This window comes from Oryx dammah, unplaced genomic scaffold (genome assembly GCF_014754425.2).
Source record: "Oryx dammah isolate SB20612 unplaced genomic scaffold, SCBI_Odam_1.1 HiC_scaffold_1, whole genome shotgun sequence".
Lineage (NCBI taxonomy): Eukaryota > Metazoa > Chordata > Mammalia > Artiodactyla > Bovidae > Oryx > Oryx dammah.
In genome coordinates this window covers 63231718-63258966 of record NW_024070185.1, presented here as the reverse complement: position 1 = coordinate 63258966, position 27249 = coordinate 63231718, and the positions used below count along the sequence as shown (strand labels likewise).

The window sequence follows — 27249 nt, the reverse complement described above, 5'->3', positions numbered from 1 at the left end:
TGTTGGGATGTGTGCATATATGACATATACACAAACATGTGCTGAGCAGAGAGGAGTGATGACCTGGGTTAAAGAGTGACAGATCAGGGGGGTAGTGAGGGTCCCCTGAGAGGTTAGATGAGACATGCAGCCGGGAGCAGGTCTTAGCACCCACATGGGCAATCACTCCACGGGCACCTGATCAAGAGAATGAACAGCACTGAGCTTCCCACAGAACAGCCCTCTCTGGTCCTGCCCCGGAAAAGCAGCACCCTCAGCCAGTCAGCCGTACAGTCAGCCGACGTGCTGTGCATACCTACTAAGTAATGCCCAGGACATGGAGATTAAAACCCAAAGTCTCTTTTTTTTTTTAATCAAACTGATTTGATTTGAATCAAATTCTTTTCTGGCACTTAGGGGTTTTCTCCCCTGCCCTCAGGGCTGAGGAAACTGCTTTGTCCACAACCCAGTCATCCCAAGGGTTTCCTTTGAAAGCTCCCTGCCGTGTCCAGGAGCGAGCATCATCCTGGACAGTGAGCACACCGCCTGGTGAAGCTCCAGAGGAGAGTGAGTAGCATTTTCCAGACGATCTCCCCAGATCCATTCAGCACCGTGACTGCTTCCTTCCTTCCTTCCCACCCCGCAGCTTGGCTGGAGTTTTCTGCCCATCAGAGTTCTGTGAGAGCATTTTAGGGCAACCCAGCCATCCCACTCCACAAGAGGCCGGCTGACCCTGGCCGGCTGGAGGGTACTGTACCCATAGCCCAGGGCCTGCCCGTCTGCCCTCCCTCCTCTCCTGCTGCTGACGCACACATCCTATAATAAGCCTCTGTTACTTGGAGCTGGGGCGGCTCGGCTAGTAGTAAGCCGAAACCGCTACTATATTTACACTCTTTCCACATTTAGACCAAGGCTATTTTTAACAGAAGGTCTATTTTGGGGGTTGCCCACGTCACTCTGTTCACACGTATCTCACAAGCCTGAGGCTATTATTTTGATTTCACACTTGTACCAGGTCTCTTACCTTCCCTCCTTCCTTCCATCCTTTTGCTTTCATTTCGTCTGTCTCCAATTTCCTTCATTTCTTTTCCTGAGAGGAAATCGGAACGGGGATACCGGGCTCCATCCTTACGGGGCAGAGTGGGCAGAGGACGCTAGGCCTGTGGTTGGTTCTCAGAGCCTGCTGGCAGGGGCCAAGCACAGACCCCATTTCCCCAGGGGATCCAGAATGGCCTGTTCTGCCTCCACATTTAGCCTGGGCAGGATGCTGGCCATTCTTCTCCGTGGCACGCCAGTTCTGTGTGTGCATGTATGTTCATGTGTGTGTGCATGTTTGGGGGAGCATGGCTAGCAAGGTCAGAAGAAAATAAGTCGATGGGTTCATTACTCATGCAGAGCCCTTTTTTCATCTTAAAATTTAGTTTTGTCAGATTTCTCTGAAATCTGAAGACAGAGTTTTTGTGTATTTTGATGAAAGAGAGTTCCATACTTTCTAGGCGAGTGATTCACTTAAGGGAAGAGGTGGGGAAACCAGTGGAATTAACACATATTGAGTCCCCGCTGTGGTCAAGCACTCTGCCAGCCCTTTGGAAACCTGGACCTTGACAGTGGTGCTAGGGTGTGGTCCTGCCACACCCAGGTCACAGGTGAGGAGATATAGAGAGATGAGTGACTGGCCTGGATTCGCTTAGCTCATAAGTGGCTATGCTGAAATCTGTGTCTGGATGCAAACTCCTTGCTCACCCCAAACCTCACATCTTCCCAACTGCTTCCTTCTTATCTCTCCAAAAAAACTAAACAGTCTTCATTAACGCTATTTTTATTATTTTCTTTCCCTGACTCTGCTCCTCTCCTCAGCCCCTCACCCCAACTGGAAGAGACCTTTCCCACCTCGGAACCCTCAGCACTAGCTTGGTCTGCTTCTTTAGATTCTAAGCAGTGAGTGATCTGAGATACAGTCACTTTGGAATCTAAAAAGGACACCAGCCCTCAGACTCTGGGGCTCCTGGGACCTCCCTAATGGATCCCAAGAGAAACACCACGTTGTCAAATCTTATTTTATCTCTACCAGCAATTGGGGTCATGGCTTCAGAATGAAATATTTTTATTGTATTTCTAAGAGGGCACTGAGATTTGAATTCACATCAGACTGCAGCAGAAACAGAATACAGGGCCAATTGTAGGACACCTTGCCCTCCCGAGTCTAGCTTCTGTAGGGGTCAGAAAACTCGTGGAAACCAAACGCTCCCTGGGTCCCATCATCAAAACTTTTAAAGTGCTGACTTGTCTCAGACATTTCCTGAGACTCTGATAAGAGGTCATCGTCTATTTGGTGTTTTAGAGTCAGGAGCCCTAATCCCAGGGGCCTTGTGGCTATAACAGTAGAACAAGTTACGCTGTTTATATTTAATTTCTTCTTCCTTAAATTGAAGATACTAATGCTACTTTGCCCACTCATTCACCTCACAATTTGCTAAGAAATCTAAATCAGAAAATTTATGTGACTGTGCTATTGTGAAAGTGAAGTCCACTCAGTCGTGTCCGACTCTTTGTGACCCCATGGATGGTAGCCTACCAGGCTCTGCCATCCATGGGATTTTCCCGGCAAGAGTACTGGAGTGTGCTATTGTAAAAGCTGGCAAATGCTACAAGGATGTTAGTTGCTAGTGCTGATGTTTTTGTCATTAGTAAAGATGTGAAGGTGGGCTCATCAAGGCCAAGTGACATGTTTAAGGTCACACAGCAAGTAAGTTGTTGGAATAAGGACCTAATAGCCCTCCTTCCCTCTGCAAAGGGCTGAAAAGAAATCACAAGGCCACTGGAAGAATCAGATGCTGAGCTCTACAATGCTTTCCGAGTTCAGCCCAGAAATGGGGACACTGATCTGGGCTGGGTCCCATCGCTCTCCCCAGCTGACCCTCCCTGCACCTTTGTCCCAGAAGCTTCTCAGGCTTCTCAGTAGTGTGGGTATCCTGCCTTAGCCAGAGCTGAAATCCCAGAGCAGGGACAGAGAAGCCAGTGTCATGGGGCTTCTGGTTTCAGGATATACTGGAAAGGTGAGAAGGAAGCTTGTCTTCCCATGGATCTGGGCCAGGGCCGGGTGGCGGGGCCTCCCCTGCCAGGAGCTGGGATGTTCCCCAGGTGTCCGGGCATCCCCAAGTCAGCAGGGCCGCCAGCACTTTCCAAAGCATTAGCCTAGGTCAGAAAATAAGTCCTTCAGCACTTTGCCTGAACCAGATACTTTGTCATTCGGACAAAACCTGCCCCAGTAGAATCTACTACCTTGGCAAGGCATTGTGCTCTCCTGGCTTAGGGATCAGTCTGCGGAAAAGAAACTCAAGCCCCATGTAACTGCTTCCTGGGGGACTTGATGAGAAGACCTCTATATCTTGTACCTCTACACCTCAGCCTCTAGGACTTTGACCTTTATGCCTCAGCTGCACCTTCCTCTCCCATCCTCAACCACCCCCTCGCCTCTCCACCGCCAACCCTACAAACTCCCACTCATTTTCAAGGCCTGGTGCAGATATTGCTCTGTCTGTAAAATCTGTTCTGGTCCTTCTCCCAGTTAGGGAAATAATGAAAGCCCCTCCTCTGGGCTCTCACAGAACTTTGTGAATATGGTGGCATATCCTAATTAGTCTGCACTGGAGTCTCCCATACGTCCAGCCTAGGACAGAGGAGCTATCCCACTGAGCAGTGGGGCTGGAGTCAGGCTTAGTTTTCATCCCTTGTCGTCCTGAAGGGTGGAATAGAGCCTCTGGGCTGGAGACCTGTAGATGGTGGAGCAGATGGTATGGAACACTCTGGGCCCCTTTGCACCCTGCCCCCAGATGCTATGAATGTGACCTGCTTGCCTGGTATCAACTCACAGCTGCCCCCTTTATTGGATGAACTGCCCTCAGGAAACAGGAGCTGCCTGTCCAGGAGGTCAGCCTGCCCGGCTCCGCACCCCCCTCCCCCAACCCCCGCCACTCCGCAACTACAGCCAGCACAGGGATGACTCAGTGAAACAGGGATCTGAAACGGCAGTGCCTTCCTCTCAAGGGGACACTTTGGTCGTGCGCTTTAGGTTCCAGAGTGTCAGTCCACTTCCACCCCCTCCCCAAAGATTAGGCCAAGGCTAAGCTTTGCCTGAGACCACAGTTTAGGGCACTGAAACTCTCACAACCCAGGTAATCTGGCAGTTTGGGGCACACAAAGCTGATTGGTCGGCCTAGACTGGGTTGCCAGATTTAGGAAATAAAAATACAGGATATCCAGTTAAATTCGCATTTCAGATCGACAAAGCACACATTTTTAGTATAAGCACGTCCAATGCAATATTTAGAAATCCTTGTAGTAAAAATTGCTCACTGTTTCTCTAAAATTCAGATGTAACTGGACGTTCTGTATTTTATCTGGTAGTCCTATGCTCAAACACATTGGCGTTTGTTCCTTTCCACTCCCTATCCTGCTTCTCTATCTCCCTCCCTTGCAGGTTTTTCCCTCTATAAACTGTGAGACCTAATACCCTTTCTCAGCCTCTGCTTCTAAGGACCCTGACCTGAGGCTGTCATTGCCTTTCTGCCATCCACAGTGGCCAGAGAATGCCCTCCATTTCATCTGGACTTTGCAGAACATGTCTCTTTAGCCCAGCCTCCTGACACAAGTGGGTAGGGCAGTTCTGATGAAGGTCTCTGTGTGACCCTCAGAGAAACAACTGCTTCTAACTACATTCCTGCAGGACTGGCTTCCTTAGGAAGACAAGTTGTCCAGAAATCCTGGTGACCACACCTCCTTTAGGGAGATGACTTTGATCCATCCATGACAGAGCTAGGGTTGGTGGCTGGATCTGAGTCTGGATCTTATACTCTGGAACATGAAGACTGAACGAAATGACATCTGGGGACCATTCCAGCTATGACCCAGTAAGCACTGGAGTTTTCCTAAGCCTGACTTTGTGTTTAGTTTGTAAAGTACTCAACCTAGTGCCTGGCACAATTTTGCTGTTAGTAGTCGTGTTGATCATAAGCAACTGTAATAACTAACACCTGATTCCTCAGATAACGCGAAATCAATAAAAAAATGTCCTACGAGGGCATCAGCACCTAGCTAAGCAGATTTCAGGGCAAAACCACCCCAAGGTGGAGTGAGTTCTCTCAGAAGGCAGGGAGCTTCTTATCATGCCAAGGGAGGAGGAGTGGAAGAAAGTAGAGATAATTATTTACCTGCCAATGGTCGATCATTCCATCTATCGTTTCCTTTAATCAAACACCGAGGTGTTTGGCAGGGGTTGGATGAGGCCTCCAGAGTGGGTGCCAGCTCTGAGGGGTTGGACTGGACCGATGCCAAGGTCTCACCCAGACCTGAGATTCCAGCATTCTGTGAAAACACTGATGATGTCCCAACATTTACAGTAAGCCCCAGGGCCACTCTGGTGTCCAGGAATTTGGCAAATGGTTCCAGGGCAATGTCCCAGACTCTACTCCTATACTTTTCAGAACTTCAAACACTCCCAGACCAACTGGAGATCTCAAAGCTCATGTCCTTCAAGTCCTCTAAACACAGGAGGCAGACTCACCCCCTCCTTCCTCTTGCCCATCACCACACTCCTCATGCTGTGCCCTCTTCTCGAGGGGCTCAACTCAGCCACCAGCCACACCGCTGTTTGGCTGAAGGCACTGGCAATTCCATTCCCTCTCACAACTGTCACAAGGACACCCAGGAGCCCTCATTTCACATAAAACCCCATTGTGGAATCTTTGTCCACAGCCATAAAATCCAGAGCTGGAGGAGACTATGGAGCACCTAGACCAGTCCTTAGCAGATGTACCTGTGCAGCCACCCCAGGACACCCCTGACAAGTTTCTCTGCTTGCCACCTTTAAAAAAATTCTATTTGTTTATTTTCTGTCTGTGCTGGGTCTTTGTTGCTTTATGCGGGCTTTCTCTAGTTGTAACGTCGGGGTTTCTTCACTGCGGTGCAAGGGCTTCTTACCATGAAGACTCCTCCTGTTGCGGAGCACAGGCTCCAGGTGCTCAGGCTTCAGTACTTGCAGTGCTTGGGCTCAGTAGCTGTGTCCCATGGGCTTAGTTGCTCCACAGCATCTGGGATCTTCCCAGTCCAGGGATTGAACCTGTGTCCACTGCATTGTCAAGTGGACTCCTAACCACTGGACTGCCAGGGAAGCCCCTGCTTGGCACCTTTGAAGCCAAGATCCTGCTCCCAGCCAGTGGCACCCCTTTTCTTCATTGAACCACTCAGCCAGTAGAAGGTGCTTCTCATATCCCCACGTAATCTGATGTTTTGTGGCTTCCTCTCATTGGTCCTTGTTCTTTCTCTGATGGCACAGAAAGTCCAGTCTTGTCGGGAGATGGTGAGCAAAGAGACTTGAAGAGGTGTGTGGGAAGAAGTATCAGGAGATGATGTCAGAGGTGATGAGAAACATCAGAAAGAAAAATGATAGAGATCTATGCTTGCTCCAAGGGGCCCGCATCCTGCGTGCTTTCTGTCATGCTTTTTAAAAGTGTGGTGCTAAAGAGGTAGCCCCTCAACCCTCTGGAAAACTTGTCCATCCCAAATAACTTACTGTGTGAGAACTACAGACAACCAGAGTATTGTGTCACTTATGTGGCGACAAGAAAGAGGTGATCAGGAAGCAGGGAGACTTAAAACTGTCAGGGGAAAGACATTTGAAAGAACTCGGTCTGTTTAGCCGAAGAATAGATTTGGGTGGTATTGTTACCAATACCACCATGGTTGCCTCTACAAATCTTTCCTGGGGAAGAAGGATTGGGCCAGTTCCAAATGGAAGAAAGAATTGGGCTTAAGACAAAAGGATAAACCATCAAAGTGACCGAAAGCTTTCTATTAGACAGAGCTATCTAACAGTGAGAGGTTTTGGTCCCTGCAGGTGTCCAAGGGAAGTGTGGAAGAGGGGCCATCAATGCAATTCAAGCTCTGGGGGGAGGTTGGACCTGACAGCTTTTGCATCACCACAACCACCCTAAGACACACACACACACACAATGAAACCACAGTATTTAAAGCTAGAAGCCCTTTATTTCTCAAAGTGCATCAGCGTAGGGTGTACGTCTCTTGCTTTGTTTAGCCCTGGTCACCCAGAGATGTTCCCATCGCTGACTTGGTTTGTCAGCAAGTACTGAAAGCCTTTCCTCTCTCCTTGGAAGGAGTGGAGCAGATTGTCTGCATCCGCGCATAGTGCCCTGGCTCCGGTCTCAGCACCAAACGTGTTCCTTCTGCGCAGTCTGTTCCGTTTTGACAATGCAAAGAGGAGAGCCTGAGAAAGTCCCGGAGCCAAGGGTTGGAAGCTGCAGGGTGGGGCTGTGCTCTGGGACAGGAGGGAGCATATTTTTAAGAAAGTTGTGGTCAGAGCCCCTCGCTCAGGAGGGTGCAAGCAGAAAATTTGGCTGAGGTTAGCGTCCAACCTCACTCTGCGTCTTTCAGAGAGGAAGGGCTACCTACTGTAGCCACACCAATGTTTTCTCAAGGGCAGAGTCAGACAGAGATTTTTCACAGGAGGAAACTCCCCTGCACCTCTCTGGCATCCTGGAGATTAAAATAATAATAAATTGATTTTTGTCTGCACATGAGATGAGATTTGCTGTGCTGAGGATGGAGTATTAGACTTCCTGCTTTAATGAGATCTAAAAAGTGACCTCATTTGGACTACAGCATTTTATATCCTGTGACCAGCCAGTAGTAACTCATTAAATGATATTACTCAACTAGGATTTACTGAGCCCACCTCTATGCTAAGCTGTGTACCAGGCACTGGGGAGCGTAGGTAAAGGAGATCCAGGATTTGCCCTCAAGAGGCTTATATTCTAGTGAGATAGAATCACAAGCAAAAAATTGAAATCCATGCAGCCAGGGCTCTGGAAGATGTATATTGTGAATACACTCACTGGCCACGAGCCTCAGGGACAGTGTCCTGGAGGAAGGGATGCTTGAGACGAGTTTTCAAAGGTGAGCAAGATTTTATGAAGCTTCAAACGCAGGAGTGGGGAAAGATGATAGAGGGAGGAATCTGTGTATACAAAGGTATAGAAAAGGTATGAAAAACCTTTGTTTAGTTAAAGCAGCCACATGTACTTTGATGTGACCAAAGCCACATATGATGCTGGCAGAAATGTTCAAAGGATGAAGCTAGAAAGATGGTTTCAAACTAGGGGGAATTTTGTCTCCCAGGGACGTCTGGTTGTCCCAAGAAGAGGAGGGGTAGCACTCCTGACCTCTGCTGCTGCAGCTGCTGCTTCTAAGTTGCTTCAGTCATGTCTGTCTCTGTGCGACCCCCTAGATGGCAGCCCATCAGGCTCCTCTGTCCCTAGGATTCTCCAGGCAAGTGGGTTGCCATTTCCTTCTCCAATGCATGCATGCATGCTAAGTCACTTCAGTCGTATCTGACTCTATGCGTCCTTGTGGACAGCAGCCCACCAGGCTCCTCTGTCCACAGGATTCTCTAGGCAAGAACACTGGAGTGGGTTGCCATTTCCTTCTTCACTCCTGGCCTCTAGTGGGTAGAGAACCATCCTTCAAGGCTCTGGACAGCCCCCACAACCAAACCACAGTGCCAACAACACTGAGGTGTAGAAACCCTGAATTAGAGAGAGGCAGGAGCCACTTCATAAGCATGGAGCTCCTTTAGGGGCACTGCGTTTTCCAAGGGCCGTGCAGAGAGGGCACGCAGGGGAGAGAAGCCAGGGTAATATAGTTTCCAGATCCTGCAACCCGAGGTCTCCCTTACCTGTGTCTCAACCACCCTTCCTAACTGAATTTTTCTGTACACATGTGATGAGCCTGCATACACTAGCTTCTTCCAACTTGCTGATAAAAATACTAAACATGAAAATTCCTGGAGAAAATAGTGTTAGATGCACATAACATCATTCAATTTATGGGGCAATTTTCATCCTTCATCTCATTTTACTCGTTCTACAAAAGAGGAAAATAAAGCTCAGAGATGCTCTGCAATCTAGGAATTATTTAACTGCAGCAAGCTCCACTCCTATCTCTTCTCCCAGTCAATCTCTGAGTGTATCATGGACTCATCCCTCTGGCAGCAGGGGATGCCGGGAGTATCCTCCATCCTGACCTTAATGGCCTCCTTTCCAGCTTCCTGGATTTATATCTGTGTGAGGGGCCAAGAGCAGGCTTCCTGCCTCCCTCTGACCATAGCCGTGACACTCACATACCCTTCTGACCATAGGAGACCTCGCACTCCCTGTGGTGACCTGGCTGCCTTGGTAAGAGGACCTCTCCTGGCCAGCATGTCAGGGACAGCTGCTCGGCTCATGTACTCTGGCCAGGAGGCATTACTGACCCTGTGATCTGGCCGTTCATCCAAACTGGCAGATGGGCACAGGTGCCTTGTCGTGATGCTGCTCCCTCTTGACTGAGCAAGTCTGGCCACTAAACCACCCGGCAGAGAAGAGCACCAGTCAGCTGAGGGGTGGGCTCTTTCCAAGTGGAACCCCAAAATACTGCTGATCTGAAATTTCTCTGTCTCCAGGACAGCATTAACAGCCCACGCCAGGTCACATGCTGCATAAACACTCTGAATAATCAGCACTCATTCTAACAGTTTGTCAGAGGCCTGCTCATCTGATTTAGAAGTTTATAGCATAACTGTCTTCTACCCCAATAGCTCATGAACTCATGGAGAACTGATTTCCTACATTCCCAAAGGCAATTTTCCCGTCATACAGAAAAAACCAAAACCAAAACCAAAACCAGCACATCCCTTGCCTCTTAATCTCCCACAACCCATTCATTTCCAAGCCCAAGGAATCCTTTCCCCTAAAGGGAAATGAATCTTCAGAAAATAATAAAACCTTGCCTGGTCTCAGGCCCACCTGTGTCATCCCAATGCTGCCTATCCTGTCCCTCCCACGTCAGACCTCTTAGCCTCAGCGGCATCTCAGAGTGGCTCCCCATTCTTCTGTCCGTGGCTCCTCCTTCCACCTGCGTGGCCCAGCAGCTCTCTCCTGCTGACCATGGCGCCATCCCTCTCCAGTAATATTGCTCCTTCTCCAACTATATCCAGACACTTTGTCAAGGCTACAACAGTAGAGAGCACCTGACCCCTGGCTGTAGAGTAGAATGGATAACAAGAAACAAGAGCAGATGGAGAAAGGAGGTGGCTGGAGTAGGGCAGGTGACAGATGATGGTGGCTAGGCTAGGATGTTGACTGTAGAAAAAGCAAAAAGGTGGGTGTGAAAGCTGAGCCTGTGTTGGAAAGAAAGTTAAAGGGGCTCAAGCCCCAGGTGGGGTGAGGGGCAGAAAAGGGGTCCTTTTCAACCTTGAGAATTTTGAATAATAAAGGGGGGTACATTGTCTGGGAGCTATGCTGTGACTCTGATCCTGAAGAGGATGCATCTCATTCTTGGGGTACAGGATTCTTGGGGCACCATTTCTCCAAGCATTTCTGTGTTCCAGTGATGTGCTTTCCAGAAACGCTCCAGACCCCTCATTCTGTGCTTGTTCATCACCCCAAGCCACTGCTGAGCATGATTCCCACATGCTTAGAGGGGCACAGTGGGCTCCTAGCCCACAGGGGCAGACCCGGGTGGGGGCTCCACATAAAGCCATGGGACACTGACAGTTAGCCTGTCACCTCACTGTCAAGTGGCAGCCCTGATGGGTTTTCTAAAAATACCCTGGGTCCTGTCCTCACGGGCACCAACCCAACCCTTGTGAGTGCCAGGCAGACAGGCATCCTCACTCTCCCCAGGGCCTCCTTTTAGCTCAGGTTCATCTGCTCTCACCCGGATCATGACATGAGGCACCCTACTGCTCTCCCTTCTCCACGGGGACCACCAGATAGTGAGCAAAAGCACAGAAGACCATCCCACCACCAAAGCCTATCTATTCACTCACTCACTCATTCACTCAACATGCATCCAACAGAGTTTTTACGTGCCAATGCAAAGTACCTTTTCTAGGCTAGGCCTTGTAGTAGATGCCACAGATTGGGTAAGCAAAGCCAAACACAAAAGAATAAATACTGTGTACATATGTTCCCCATCCTGACCCCGCCTCCCACCTCCCTCCCCATCCCATCCCTCAGGGTCATCCCAGTGCACCAGCCCTGAGCACCATGTCACATGCATCGAACCTGGACTGGCGATCTGTTTCACATATTGATAATATACATGTTTCAATGCTATTCTCTCAAATCATCCCACCCTCGCCTTCTCCACATGTACACCCGTGGCTGATTCATGTGAATGTATGGCTTTTTTTTTTTTAGATTAAAAAAAAAGAAGAAAAGAAAAAAAAAGAATAAATACTGTGGAAATCTAGTTATACTCAAGAATAGGCAAATCTAATCCTAAACTATGAAAGTCAGAATACCAGCTACATCTTGAAGATAAATGTAGTTATTGACTGAGGAAAAGGAGGAGGGAATTTTCTGGACTCTGAGATGTTGTGTATCTTGATCAGAGTGATAGTCTCATGGGTGCAATAATATGTAAAAATGTACTGAGCTATACACTTAAAATGTATGTCTTTTACTAAATGTTTTGCCTCAATCATTTATAAATATTATGTTATGTTATGTTCTATTATATTATATATGGACTTCCCTGAGTCAGGAAGATCCCCTGGAGAAGGGCATGGCAACCCACTCCAGTATTCTTGACTGGAGAAGTCCATGGACAGAGGAGCCTGGTGGGCTACGGTTTTACTATATGTTATGCCTCAGTCATTTATATGTATACATATAAACATTATATTTTATATATAAGCTGTATATTTATATGTATATATACAATTACTCTTGTTTTGTTTTTTATAGTTTATAGATGAGAAAATTACATACCAAAATTTGAACAGTGGTTGTTTCTTATTGGTGAGATGATGGGAATTTTTAATCTCCTTCTTTATATTTTATTGGCTTTCCCAGATATTCTGTACTGAACATATCTTGCTTATGTGATGAGATTTAATATATTAAATGTTATTTTGAAAGTAATAACCCTCGAGGTGAAACATTCAGCAAGCACGCGGCAGGTGGCTCTCTTCCCAGAGGGGACAGAGCCTGCTCACAAGCTTTTGTCCTCTGGGACACTGAGGACATAGGTTTAGGAGTCCTGATCTAGGTCTTTAGGATTTTAGCACAACTAAATACAGTCTCTGGCCCACTGGAGGCTGTGAAGTTGTGTTGCCAGAGGAACCTTAGGACTTTCCTTTCAGTCCTGAGGGAAGGAGCCTCCGAGGCTCTGAGAGCTCACTTTGCTGATTCTCACCCTGGCTGCATGAGAACTTGCCTGACTCTGGTCTCCTGCATTTCTGACCCCTTCCACTGGGGATTCTGTGGCCACCCCCACCTCCCGCCTCCAGACTTAGGGTGATTTCATGACCCCTCACCTCCTCCCGCCAGCAAGAAGGACCTGCCAGCTTATGCTGTTTGGGGCCATGGTGAGGTAGAGGGAGCTGATGGGGGAGTATTAAAGCAAAAACAAAGCCAGGTTAAACCTTGAAAACCTAAGGAAGGAAGAAAAGGGAAAGTGGAGGAACTTCTTCCGGCCTTGGTGTTCTCACTGGGAAGTGGGCTGTTGTGAGGTTCACATACAAATGAGCATATGGAAAGCACTGGAATTGAGGGCCAGTTTATGTTCTGGTTTTGCTGACAGGTTGGGAGATGCAGGCGGGTGGCATGGCTGACCCCCCCGCCCCTACATTCCTAATGTCCTTCTCAGCCATCACAGCCTGCACACAGCAGGGAGTGAGATACATTGTGTGTGTGTGTGTGTGTGTGTGTGTGTGTGTGTGTGCGCGCGCGCGCCCAAAGCCTAATTTCTGCATTAGCAAAATTGGGGAGGTCATGTGATGAATATCTGCCTGTGATGCATAAATGTATTTTGAATTTCCAACCTGGATCCTCAAGTCACTTCCCCCTCCCTCCAGTCTCCTCTCCCACCCCTGACACACAGACTCCCACAGCGAAGTCATGTGAGGCCTTCTCAGATTGAGCCCAGGAATGAGCCGGCAGCCCCGCTCTGCCCTGTGACACACACAACCTCCAGCAGTCACATGGCCTCCAGCTGCCACCACCTGCCCTCTGTCCCCAGCCCGGTGCCCTCTCCCTGGCAGGCTTCCCAAGCTGACTTGTCTCTCCAGGCTCTGAGCTTGGCAGGCAGCAGGGCAGAGGGACAGAAGGTACACGGCCAACGGGCTTGGACAGCTCTGGTCTCAGCCGACCTCGGTGGCACCCCATCCAGGAGTCTCCTCAGCACCACGTGGTGTGCCCACAGTGGATTAGGTGCCCTGCTGGCCTGGTACAGAGGTGGGCAGAGCTGTTGGCTGCTGGCTCTGGGAAGCCAGCCCCAGCCAGAGCCCCCGTGAGCAGGGAACTGGAGCCACAGGTGCTGAGATGAGGCTGTATGGGGAGCCAAGGACACCATCCAGCCATGTGCCTCGTGGAAAGGCTGGAAGCCAGGCATTGCCCAGCCTTAGAAGGAGAGAAGAGAGCAAATACAGGAGGGGCCATTTGTATACATATTATACTCAAAAAAAAAAAAAGGAAAAGAAAAAAAAGTTCTAGAGGAGTGGTGTTCAACGGAGAGCAGTTTTGCCACCCAAGAGACATCTGAAAACATTTTTGGTTGTCACAATTGGGAGACTGCTACAAGTATCCAGTGGGCAGAAGCCAACATGTTGTTGCTCAGTCCCCTGCAAGGCACAGGACAGTTGCCCCTAACAAAGCCTTATCCATCCCCAGGGTCAGCAGTGCCACAGTTAAGAAACCCAGCTCTAGAGAGAAAGCAACCCTCCTGGGGGAGTTGTGAGCAGGACCCCACACATGATCCCTTCTGCCCACCCTGCCCCCCTGAGTGAACTGGGACTGTCACACCCAAACTTGAAAATATTCAGTACCTACCCAGTGCCTTCAGATCTGAACTGAAACCCCTCGGCACATGGCACACTAAACCTTGCTTCTATGGTATGGCTTACCCTTCAGCCTCACCTCCTGTGGCGCTGGGATCACATCAAGTCACTCACAGTGTTCCAATACCCTAGACCTTTGCCCTTGAAGGAGGAGATTCAATGTCTTCTCTCTAGAATGCTGTCCTACTTCCATCAAACCAAGGCTCACCCACTCTTCTGGATTCAGTTATACCATTTCCTCATTGGAGAAGCCCTGAGAAGTGTGTCTGTCTCTCCCACCAAACTGTAGTTCCCAGTGCCTGGGGTGACCTTGAACAAGGGGACCCAGTCTCTCCTTGATCTTGGAGTGGGTGGGCAGGTCTAGGCTATTGTCCGTCAATAGCAGAAGATCCGTGGGGAGCTAGAGAAAATGCAGAGAGTGAAGTGAGGCCAAGCAAAGCAGGTGAGAAGCAGAGACAGGAAAGAGCCTGAGGGGCCAGACAAAGAATATCTGTTAACAAAACCACAGAGGAGCAGAGAACAGAAGAAAGATGTTCTGTGCCAGTTCCAGAGGCAGAGTCTGTAAGAGCTCCCAGCTCTACCCCCACCATGGTGGGCCTACAGCATCCAGGCTGGGTCTGCCACCAGTTGCTTGTCATGTACACGTTATATCAACTGGGAGATTTGGTCATTCACACTTGAGAGCAAGGTCACTTACTTTTCCTTAAATCAACTTCGTGGGGAAGGCAGGGCACAAGAGACATTCCCATTTTACAGCCAAGGAAGCTGAGGTTCAAGAAGGTAAAGAGACCATCTCCAAATTGTCAGTACTGCATCCCTACCTGCTTCCCACTTTGGCTACACCATTCTGAATTAGCCGAGAAAAGATCAGTCAGCTAATTTCTTCACCATTGGTTTAATTTCCATGGGCAATCCCAAAAGACAATGAAAAAGAACAATTCTTCAGTGTCATCTCTGGTGGTGCTCGGTTACACACAGAATTTATTTTTGTATTTTACAGCTATATTGAGATACAACTGTCCTACAATAAACTGTATATATTTAAAGTGTACGATTGGACGAGAGCTGACATGTGTATACTCCCACAGTGGAGACAATGAACATATATCCACCACCCCTCAAAGTTTCCTAGGGCTCCTTTATTATCTTTCTCATCCCTCTTCACACACCCATCCTACATACACACAGGCAACCACTGCCTTCTGTTGCTCTTATGTCATCTTCTATCACTTATGTAAATAGGATCATATAGTATGTACCCATTTTTATATGGCTTCTTTCAGTCAGCATAATTATTTTGAGAGTCATGCATGTTGTTGCATGTATCAAAAATTTATTCTTTTTTTACTATTGAATGGTATCCCACTATATGAATATACACAGTTTGTCCATCCACCTGCTGCTGTTTTCATTTTGGGGCTGTTAGAAATAGAATTGCCATGAACAGTTATGTACAAGTCTCTGAGTGGATGTATGTTTTCATTTTTCTTAGGTAAAAACCTAAGAGTAGATTGACTGGGTCACATGTTCAATTGATGTTTAACTTTCTATGAAATTGCAAACTGTTTTCCATCAGCAATGTGTTAAGAGTCCAATTCCTCCACATGCTCACTAACATAAGGTTTGGTCAGTCTTTTTAATTCTAATCATTCTACTAGGTATGGTGGTATCTTACTATGGTGTCTTTGTTTTGTTTTGTTTAATGTATTAATTTACTTGGCTGTGCCCAGTCGTATTTGCGGGAACTTCAATCTTCGTTACAGCACGGGATCTTTGGTTACAGCATGCAAACTCTTGGCTGTGCGATGTGGAATCTAGTTCCCTGACTAGGGGTCGAACCAAGACCCCCTGCATTGTAAGCTCAGAGTCTTAGACACTGGACCACCAAGAAAGTCCCTCTTCAGTTCAGTTCATTTCAGTTGCTCAGTCGTGTCTGACTCCTTGCGACCCCATGAATCGCAGCAGGCCAGGCCTCCCTGTACATCACCAACTCCCGGAGTTCACTCAGACTCACGTCCATCGAGTCAGTGATGCCATCCAGCCATCTCATCCTCTGTCATCCCCTTCTCCTCCTGCCCTCAATCCCTCCCAGCATCAGGGTCTTTTCCAGTGAGTCAACTCTTCGCATGAGGTGGCCAAAGTATTGGAGTTTCAGCTTTAACATCAGTCCTTCCAATGAGCACCCAGGACTGATCTTTAGAATGGACTGGTTGGATCTCCTTGCAGTCCAAGGGACTCTCAAGAGTCTTCTCCAACACCACAGTTCAAAAGCATCAATTCTTCGGTGCTCAGCTTTCTTCACAGTCCAACTCTCACATCCATACATGACCACTGGAGAAACCATATCCTTGACTAGACGGAGCTTAGTCAGCAAAGTAATTTCTCTGCTTTTGAGTATGCTATCTAGGTTGATCGTAACTTTTCTTCCAAGGAGTAAGCATCTTTAATTTCATGGCTGCAGTCACCATCTTCACTGATTTTGGAGCCCCCAAAAATAAAGTCTGACACTGTTTCTACTGTTTCCCCATCTATTTCCCATGAAGTGATGGGACCAGATGCCATGATCTTAGTTTTCTGAATGTTGAGCTTTAGGTCAACTTTTTTGCTCTCCTCTTTCACTTTCATCAAGAGGCTTTTTAGTTCCTCTTCACTTTCTGCCATAAGGGTGGTGTCATCTGCATATCTGAGGTTATTGATATTTCTCCCGGCAATCTTGATTCCAGCTTGTGTTTCTTCCAGTCCAGCATTTCTCATGATACTCAGCGTTTTCTCAGCGTTACTCTGCATAGAAGTTAAATAAGCAGGGTGACAATATACAGCCTTGACATACTCCTTTTCCTATTTGGAACCAGTCTGTTGTTCCATGTCCAGTTCTAACTGTTGCTAAAGTCCCTCTTACCATGGTTTTAATTTGCATTTTCCTAATAACTAATGACATTGAGCACCTTTTTCATGTGTTTATTTGCCATCCATATATCTTCAGTTAGTGAAGTGTTCATTCAAAGAAAAAGTTTTGAAAGAGTATTATGTTTGTTTATATCAAATATAATAAAGTACATAATTTTGAACATGGCCTTTAGAAACTGTCAGATCTGGTTTCACATTCTGGCTTGGCCACTTACTGTGCAACTTAGGATGAATGGCTTACCTCCTCTGAACTTCATTTTCCTCTTGTGAAGGTAATAATAGAACCCAATAAGGTTTAAATGAGAATCAATTAATGCCTTTAAAGTATAACTCAAGGTCTAGCATATAGAACTTAATAAATAATAATTATTATCATATTAATAACATTCTAACATTCAAATCAGTCTGATTTGAATTATGACGAACAAGACCCTGACATACCTCAAAAACTAATCTCTGTGAGAATTAATGTCTCATGTCCAACACAGTAGATATACAATATCTTTTTTATCACTAGGTGAAAAATAGAATTTAGTAGAGGTCTAATATGTCAGCACTGAAAGAGTCCTTAAGAGATATTTAAACTATCTCTATGCCTTAGCTCACATCCTCTGGAAAGCAGAGCCTTAGGCAAGGATATAGGACTGGAACCTTACTTGGGAGGTACAAACTTAGGGTGGTTAGGGTGAGGAAAAGATTCAGAAAAAAGACAAAGGAAGATGCAGGAGCTATCACGTAGATAACCCCTACCCAGTGGCTACTCAATGAGGCTCCAAAGAAACACAGCAGGTCTCTCAGCAGACATGATCTCTTAGCACATGGAAATCCCCTGAAAGGTTTCCAAAGAGAAACAACACTTCACCGAAGTCCAAAGAGGGGAAGAGTAGGGTGCGTGTATCTGTCAGTTTCCCTCTCATGGTCAAGGCTAACCCCACAGTGCACAAACTCCCCTGCACTTCCAGACTGTGTCACCCAGCACCGTGATGGTTGTTCAGGAAAACATCCCACATCCTGCCCTGTGGCCTTTCACCCAAGTCCAGAACTGAATGGGCAGCTTAGTTAGATCAGATGCCAGGGAAGAGAAAGAAGAAGGTGTGCAAGACTCATGTCCTGCTTAGGCTGGGCACCTGCAGAAGCAAGCCCTGAGACTAAGATCTGAGCCCAAGAGGTTTTGATAGGGAATGGAATCCAGGAAGCAGCGCTGGAAGAGTAGAGAGGGGAGGCAGAGGAAGAAGCCAACACATGGTATGGTGATAAGGAGGCTACTGTTGTGGGCATCTGGGGCTCAGTCCTACTGGCAACATCCAGGAGATAATAGGAAACTCATTTCAGGTTTGTCCCACCTGCAAGCTGAGGGAGCCGGGATAGCCATCTCCAACCATTTGTCCCACAACAGTAGCATTTGTCATTGGCTGCTCCCAGACACATCAGTTTCCATAACCCCTGCCCCCAAGGGAAGGAGGAGAGTCCCAGTTGCTGGCAGTAGGATGCCTTTGGCATGTCCTGGAATGGTGAGGGTGGCATCTGCTCCATCATGCGTGCATGGTTAGTTGCTCAATTGGGTCCAACTCTTTGGGACCCTGCCAGGCTCCTCTGTCCATGGGATTCTCCAGGCAAAAATAGTGGAATGGGTTGCCTTTCCTCCTCTAGGGCATCTTCTCCACCCAGGGACCAAACCTGAGTCTCCTGCATTGCAGGCAGACTCTTTACCACTGAGCCACTGGGGAAGCCCATCTGCTACATGAGGGGTCAGCAAACTGTTTCTTAAAGGGCCAGAGAGTAAATATTTGAGATTTCCAGGCAATGTTGTTTTGTCATAACTAGTCTACTGTGGTGTTGTAGCTCAACCACAGATACTATGTAAGCAAGTGGGATTGGGCTTTGTCCCAATACAACATTATTTAATAAAACAGGCTGCCAACCTGCAGGCCATAGTTTGCAGACCCTGCTCAACATGTATGAAGTATCCCATTTTGCAGACAGAGAAACTAAGGCCCAGTAGAGGAAAAGTAACTGATTATAAAGGAGCCAGAGTCACATCTCTGACGTTCTGCCTGATTATTTTCTCCACTGTATCTTGTTAACCTCTTTACTGGGGCCTTGATATGATTTTTAGGAGACTTTCAGCCAGAACTCTTCCAGGGAGAGTCTATGTAACCCATAAGTCTTACCTGGCAGCGGTTTGTGTTCTCTTAGTGGCCAGAGAGGCCTCAGGGACTGAAGCCATGCAGCATCCAGGATCGCTCAGAGCAACTTCGGGGAGCCTTCCCAGGCCAGGCCCCCTTCCACCAGACCCTGCCTTGGCAGCTTCAGCAGGAACATCTCCAGGCAGTGCCCACAAAGCACGGAGTGAAAAAGCAGTTAGAACTTTGGAGCCTATAAAGAAAACCTAAAAATATCCAGGAATGTGTGCACATATGTGGCCCTTCTGTGATCAAAACATCTGGGGAGAAGATCAAATGCTCCTGCGTTAATTTGCCTAAAATTCTGCAGGGATTTGGGAAAGGAAGTTGCAAGTCATTGACTTCACTGGAGGGAAGGACGTCAAGAGTTTTGTTTTTTTTTTAAGACAGAGTAGTTTTATGCGCATGTAGAAACCTCCCCTGGGAGAAGTCCTGGACCTGGTTTCCTTGGGATTCTGAGGATTGTTTCTCATAACGAGGGAGGAAAGTTCATTGGCTACAGGCTCAAATTCCTGATTTTTTTTTTAAAGAAGATAAAAATACTAAATCCCTCAAACAGAACATTAGGAGTGGGTGATAATATAGTGAATCACTAAATGTTGGATTTGTAGAAGGCCTAGTGTGAGCCGTGCATTTGTCAGATGAGGAAACTGATACTAAAGAGAACTTTCCTGATATCCCAAGGAAGGTGGCAGAGACAGAGCTGACATGCATTCGTCCTGACTCCCAGACCAGTGGTGCACTGGGAGAAGAGTTGGAGGAAAGGATCAATCCTGGTTCCTCAAATTCTGAGTGCTACAACCAACCTAGACAGCATATTAAAGCAGAGACATCACTTTACCAACAAAGGTCTGTCTAGTTAAAGCTATGGTTTTTCCAGTAATCATGTATGGATGTGAGAGTTGGACTATAAAGAAAGCTGAGTGCCGAAGAATTGATGCTTTTGAACTGTGGTGTTGGAGAAGATTCTTGAGAGTCCTGTGGACAGCAAGGAGGTCCAACCAGTCCATCCTAAAGGAAATCAGTCCTGAATATTCATTTGAAGGACTGATGTTGAAACTGAAACTCCAATACTTTGGCCACCTGATGCAAAGAGCTGACTCATTGGAAAAGACCCTGATGCTAGGAAAGATTGAAGGTAGGAGGAGAAAGGGACGACAGAGGATGAGATGGTTGGATGGCATCACCGACGCAACAGACATGAATTTGAGTAGGCTCTGGGAGTTGGTGATGGATAGGGAAGCCTGGCGTGCTGCAGTCCATGGGGTCACAAAGAGTCGGACACGACTGAGCAACTGAACTGAACTGAACTGAATGACCTTATCTATACACTGAAGATGGTATTGGTTGGTTTTGTCTATAAGGAGCCAAAACCGGAACCTCTGGATCTTGTGCTGTGGACCTATGGGGTTCTTGAAGGGTTAGCCAAGGCAGGCAGATATCCACTCCCTTCATTAGTAATCATGCCCTCAAGCCCTAATAGAACATCCTGGCAATTTGGGCTGGCTGATGTGTGAGCCTAGAATTCCATTTGGCCCCTGGCTTGAATCCTTGGCCAGAAACAGACTAACAATTAGCTTGTTTAGCCTTATAAACCACAGGCATGTTTAGCCTTATAAACCTTTCCTCAGGCATGCCCCAACTCTGGAGCAGGGAAAGCTAGCCACCCATTAAAGTTTAAGGCAGCCTGACTAAGCCACCCACCACACTCTCTCCAACTGCTTGCCACACTGGTTTGCACCGGTCTGCGGAGGACACACAGTGGCTTCTTAGATACTCCTCACTTAAAAGAGAGGAAGGCTCGAAGTAGGACCCTTAAAAAAAAAAAGGTGCAAAGAGAGGAGGGTCTAAGCAGAGTCTGCTACTCAGACATCAGAATTTTTCAATTTGCCCATTTTCATGTAAAACTATAATCCAGCCATGTCCTTAACTGGATCTCCACCAGACTCGAGACCTAGTACGCCCTCTAGAGGCCAACCTTTTTGTTTAACTCCAGTAAGTCCAACGAGCTCAAGACCAGACCTGTTAGACCCATAGATGTCCCTGCAAGAGAGATAATCAGGAATTACCACAATAGTCCCAGTAGTCTTGGCAGTGGTAGTTTGTCTAATCCTTTTCACTGCTCTTACATGCCACTTGTTCCTACACAGGGCCATTGGGATGAGAGGTTCATATTCCCAAGATCCTTACAAAAGGCTCTCTCATCCTGCCCCACACTCTCCACACTAAGCTGAAAAGTCCTATTCTCTCACACGGACCACCTGGTTAACAAGCCGAAGACTGCACTTGGACATCCAAAAGCAACAAACCATGATCACAACAGACAAGCCCACACTTACCACCATACTACAGGTTTTCATTGCATCCCCTCCTATTTTAATCAGTGCCGTTTGCCATAGAGAGAAACTCTCTCCAATTACGTCAAAAGCTTCCTATTTTATGTTGATTCTAGCTGCGGGAGCCTTGGGAGGAGGCTAGCTGCAGGAGCTGGGATGGAAACCAGGTTTCTTCTTCAGTAGCTGCAGGCAGGCATCTTCTGCTGCAGTAAACTTTCATACAACCTTAGTTGAGTCCATCCACAACTAGCTGTCTTATGTGTCCCACTTCTCCAAAGTTCCAAAAGATCAACAAGACAAACTGCTGTGCCTGGATTCACTTGCAGAATCTGCAAAACACAGACTTATCTGAAAGCCAATGCCAATGACATATGCTAGCTTTCAGGAGGTAAAGACCTGGGATTAAATAAGATTAAATAGCTCCTCCTTAGAGTCCACCTCTGGGAATTGAGGAGCATCCTCAATCAGATATCAGCTTCATCTCTCCGTTTCTGGGGCTACACCGTTTTACATGTTGGGAAGTCACATGCTCATATTAAAAAAAAAAAAAAGAATCCCAGGGTATTCTTCATTTGGGAAGTAGGGAAATGAGACAAGAGCTACTTGGTTTGCTTCTCTAGATATTAGACTGAAGGGTAACTGTGAAGTCACATCGATGCTGAGATAGGCTTATGATTTCTGCATTCTGTGGGTATGGGACTGATACTGCATTCTTCTTGAAGCTTCTTTTGAATAAGGTGACCTGACATCCAGGTTGGCTCAGGAAAATCCGAGTTTATGCCTATTGTCCTGACTTCCTGTCTGGTTTGGCCTTTTTTCAGGATGTTATTAATATTTGCGGGGCAGGAGAAGGTGTTACTTCATTTCTCCATATATACTGTATACATCTGTCTGGGGAACTTGATTGTACAAAGTGAATTTCTGTGTGGAAATTGAGCTTATGTTGCCTAATTTAGCAGAAAACCATGGGGAAATAGGCTGAGCTGCCCATTCATTGCTTCCAGGTCCAGGTAAAAGAGAAGAGGCAAGGATTGGAGAAGAAGCCTCGTGAAAAGTCAGGCAGGACTTTTCTGATACTCTTGACTTTTCTGCCCTAAGGCCATATCCTTAAGTTAAAGAGAGACCCAAAATATGGGGGTATGTTGGCTGAAGGCCCCAACTTCTAGGGAGGAAAGAAAGCACCATCTACACTCTACCCACAGCAGGAGTTTTCTGACATAGGGAACAGGCAGTGTTCTACTGGAGTGCTAAGGTAATGATGGTGAAAGAATAGCCGATTCTAGTCATCTAATATAACTGCTTAAGGCATCATGTTGAAAAAGACTCTAGATTTGGCAAGAATGAGAGCCATCATTGATTTGGGATGTTGGCCATGATTCAGGATCAGAGAGCATCCACACACATCTCAGTAATTTCCCATTTCTGTACTAACAAGAAAAGCTTTCAAAAGGAGGAACAAAGAACTTAAAACGTTTTTCCTTCCACATGGCATCCCCTATTGGATACTTTTCCTTTTTGGATTGATTACGACTATAGCTTTAGTTGGCTAAGAAGGTCCAGGGGCCATCCTAGCTTATGAGACAGCTCTCTCTTACCATTAATTTTTTAAGGGTGGGTAGAGTGGGAGGTTTAAGCCTATTGAATCAAATCTTGGGAAAACAATCTTCCCATTTGTGCTCTTTCCCTTGGGTGTGTTCGTCCTTCTTTCTTCTTGTAAGAATGATAGCTCTTAGAATGAGCTAGGATGGTTTTTCATGTAGGACTTAGTCCATCCAGGAACACAAATTTGGTCCTTATAATTTAGACATACCTCATCAGGCAGTAAGAGTTGGTACCAAAGCTCCCTCTGTACTTATAAACCTATTTCCTCTGACTAGCTTTGTCCATTTGTCCCTTGCTCATAGACCTAGCAGGACTGGTATTAGACTGAGGTGGGCAGAAGATCAAGGACTCACAGATTTGAGATCTCAGCAAAATACCTTGCCGACTTATGACTATCACCAGTAATGCACATTTTCCTAGAGACGTAGGGATAAAGACAATGCATACAAAGTGCCTGGGACTCAAGTAACTGCCATGTAGTTAACTATTACTATTATCATTATAATAATGACAGATGTCACTTGGAAGACCAAATCTTTCCTTACCTGATTTGATTTTGGATCAGAGTGATAAGTCTTTGTATGTACCAGACAGGAGGGTAACTTTCTTGAGAAAATATCTGGACAACAGCAAGCAGTGCATATGTCCTTTAAAGATCCATTAGTGAGAAATTCAGTACAAAGCCCATTCTAAACCTCATTGTTCAAGTGAGTGCTTTGAAACATAAATGGAAAGTTTGACATGAACCACTCTGCTTCCTTGGATTTGCACTCTATGTGTGTGTGAAAGTCATTCAGTCATATTCAACTCTTTGCGACCCCATGGACTTTACAGTCCATGGAATTCTCCAGGCCAGAATACTGGCGTGGGTAGCCTTTCCCTTCTCCAAGGGATCTTCCCAACCCAGAGATCAAACCCAGGTCTCCTACATTGCAGGCAGATTCTTTACCAACTGAGCCACAAGGGAAGCCCACAGTAAAAGTCACTCAGTTGTGTCCAACTCTTTGTGACTCCATATACAGTCCATGGAATTCTCCAGGCCAGAATGCTAGAGTGGGTAGCCATTCCCTTCTCCAAGGGATCTTCCCAGCCCAGGGATCGAACCCAGGTCTCCCGCATTGCGGGCAGATTCTTTACCAGCTGAGCCATCAGGGAAGCCCATGTACTTTAAGAGGTTTTATTATTACTTTTTTTTTTTTGACAAATATTCAGGAGTATCTCCAGATAATGCTTGCTTATCAGTTGGCTGGGTTTTAGACATACACAGACTCCAGATGTGATATATCCAATCATTAGGAAATTTTGAGGCTTTTTGATAGCTATTTTCAGGATGGTTAGAAATTATGCAATAGCTATGCTTCCCAGATCCTTCCATGAAAATAGTCACCTTACCAGTATGGTGGGATGGTGTGGATGAAGTAGCTCTCGGGAATTAATTGGTTCACATCATTGAAAACAACTAAAAATATAGGATTTGCAGGTTTGGGGTAAGTTAGGTTTATAGGCTGGCTACTGATAGGAAAGGAAAAGAAGCTCTGTATTGTGAGTATGTACATTTTCAAGATATGCCAACAAAAATGATGAAGACCTTGTTCTCCAAGGGAAACTTCAGTAGATAAGAAAGCTAGGGGTGCTGGCCAACCCTGAACTGTGTAAATAAATTCTGGGCCAAAGATGTTAAAGGGTTACTGCTTTTACAAGGAGGGGAGGAACTCAGAAATGGAGGACTCAAAAACATGGGTGATGCCATGACCTGGTAGCTAGGAGAGAGGACTGAGAAGGTGCAGTGTAAGCCCAAGGAGGCACAGTATAGTTTTAAGGTTAATTAATGTAAGCTAAAGGGTGTACAGTGTCAATGTCTGCTGTATCAGAAGTTACAAGTTTGGAAGGTGATATGGAAAATGGGATTTGGCCAGGGGAACCATATATACCAGAAATTTTGCCTTCCCCAATTATCAAAAGTTTGTTCCTTAAGAGGAGTTCAAGGAAGACAGATATGGTCAAGAGCACCAAAATATGACATTGACCAAACTTCAGTACTGAAATCTATTGTAGAATTCCAGTAATCTAGGCTAGACCATGTCAGGGAATCCCTATTTCTAATCAGAACAAGCCACATGATTAGTTAATATTTCATTGTTCTTAGGGAACTATCCCATCTAAAGTAGATATACCTGGGATTATTGGTATTTGTGTCAAACCTGGCTGTCCCTCTCTCAGGAGTCTTCCTGCTCTGGGTCCATCCAGCATCTGGCTCTGCTATTTCTCACCAAGGAGAAAACTGAAAAACAGAGAGAGGAAGCTAAAGGGAGAAAGATTTTAGCTGATTGAGGAAGAACTTTCTAATGGTCCAGCTCTCCGTGATGGAAAGATTGCTTCTGAAGATTGTAAGCTCTCTGTCTCTGGAGGGAAACTCATCAAGACTGGTCAACTTTTATTGAAAATGCTGTAGAAAAGTTGAGAAAGAGGATAGACCCTTTGCATTCTTAGCATTATGATTTTGAATCACTTTACTCCAGGCCTCATCTTTAAAATAATTCCTGAGGTCCACTGCTGCTCTGTAATAATGATAGATCCTTAAAAATGTTGCCATATATTTTGGTGCTTTGTAGGTGAAGAGAACAGAGTGAGTAAAAGCTTGATAAACAAAAACTTAGGGAATTCATTACCACTAGACCTGTCTTACAAGAAACATTAAAGGGAGCTCTTCAAGCTGACATGAAAGGACAGTAATTAACAGTGTAAATCATATGAACATATAAAAATCACTGATAAAGATAAATACTTAAAGGCAGAGTTGTCTAATATTGTAATGATGATACATAAATCACTTTCAACTAGTATAAAAGTTAAAAAAGCATTAAAATAACTATAACTATAATAATTTGTTTTTCATACACAATATAAAAAGATATAAACTGTAATATCAATAACCTAAAATTTGAAGGGACAGAGAAATAAAAGTATAGAGTTTTTGTATGCAAATTTAAGTTGTTCTCCACTTAAAACAGGATAACTATTAGATATTTTATGTAATTCTCATGGTAACCAGAAAGGAAAAAACTGTAATAAATACATAAAAAATTAAGAGTGAAGAATCAAAGCATACCACTACAAAAAGTCATCAAATCACAAAGGAAAACATCAAGAGACATGGAAAGAAACTACAAGACGGTCAGAAAACAATGAACAAAATGACAATCATAGGTCCTACCTATCAGTAATAATTTTAAACATAAGTGGTCTAAATTCTTCAATTAAAAGACACAGGATAACCAAATGGGTTAAAAAAATATATGTTATCTATAATCAAAACTCACTGTAGCTTTAAGGACACATACAGGCTGAAAGTGAAGGGATAGAAAAGATACTCCAAGCAAGTGTCTACCAAAAGAGGTCAAAAGTGGATATACTTATATCAGACAAAATAGTCTGATATAGAATAGTCAAAATAGTTAAAAATGGTGATGAGGGGGCTTCCCTGGTGGCTCAGTGGTAAAAAAATCCACCAGCCAGTGTAGGAGACAGAAGTTTAATCCCTGACCTGGGAAGATCCCACATGCTGCGAGGCAGCTAAGCCCGTGCACCACAACTACTGAGCCTGTGCTTAGAGCCTGGGAACCGTAATTCCCGAGCCCATGCGTCAAAACTGCTGAAGCCCACTTGCCCTAGATCCTGTGCTCCACAGCAAGAGAAGCTGGTGTGATGAGAGGCCTGAGCACTGCAACTACAGAGCAGCCCTGGCTTCCCTGCAATCAAAATAAAGCCCACACAGCAACAAAGACCCAGCGCAGCCCAAAGTAAAGACATAAATAAAAACTATTTTTTAGAACGGTTATGAGATTTTTAAAAAGTCATTATACAGTTGACCTTTGAACAATGTGGATTTGGATTGAATGGGTCCACTAATATGTGAATTTCTTTCACCAAATGTACTACAGGTGCATATACTACACGATCCACAGTTGGTTGAATCCAGTGGATCCAGAACTGTAAATATGGAGGACTGCCTATAAAGTTACATGCAGACTTTCAACGCTACAAAAGGTTAGTTCCCCTAACACTTGCATATTTTAAGGATCAATTATATAATAAAAAAGGGCCAATTCATGGAGAGGATATAACAATTTAAAATATTTGTCACCCAACATTCAGAGCACCTAAATGTATGAAGCAATGTTAAAAGAGCTGAAAGGAGAAATAAACAGCAATACAGTGATAGTAGGGGACTTTATTATCCCACTGACAACAAGGGGTAAATAATCCAGAGAGAAAGCTAATAAGAACGCAGCAGATTTATACAACACTACAGACCAATCCCAAAGGAAATCAATCCTGAATATTC

The 27249-nt window shown here is 45.8% G+C and overlaps 2 long non-coding RNA genes across 2 annotated transcripts in view; one reads left to right on the top strand and one right to left on the bottom strand.

The window, feature by feature from the left end:
* The window catches only part of LOC120862830, a 585125-nt gene that overhangs the window by 449964 nt on the left and 107912 nt on the right, over window positions 1–27249 (top strand). The window lies entirely within an intron of this gene.
* On the bottom strand, window positions 7004–19171 carry LOC120862835. Its single transcript, XR_005720860.1, has 2 exons — window positions 18955–19171; window positions 7004–7312 (listed from the first exon to the last, which is right to left on the bottom strand). It is a non-coding gene; the product is annotated as an uncharacterized LOC120862835 (long non-coding RNA).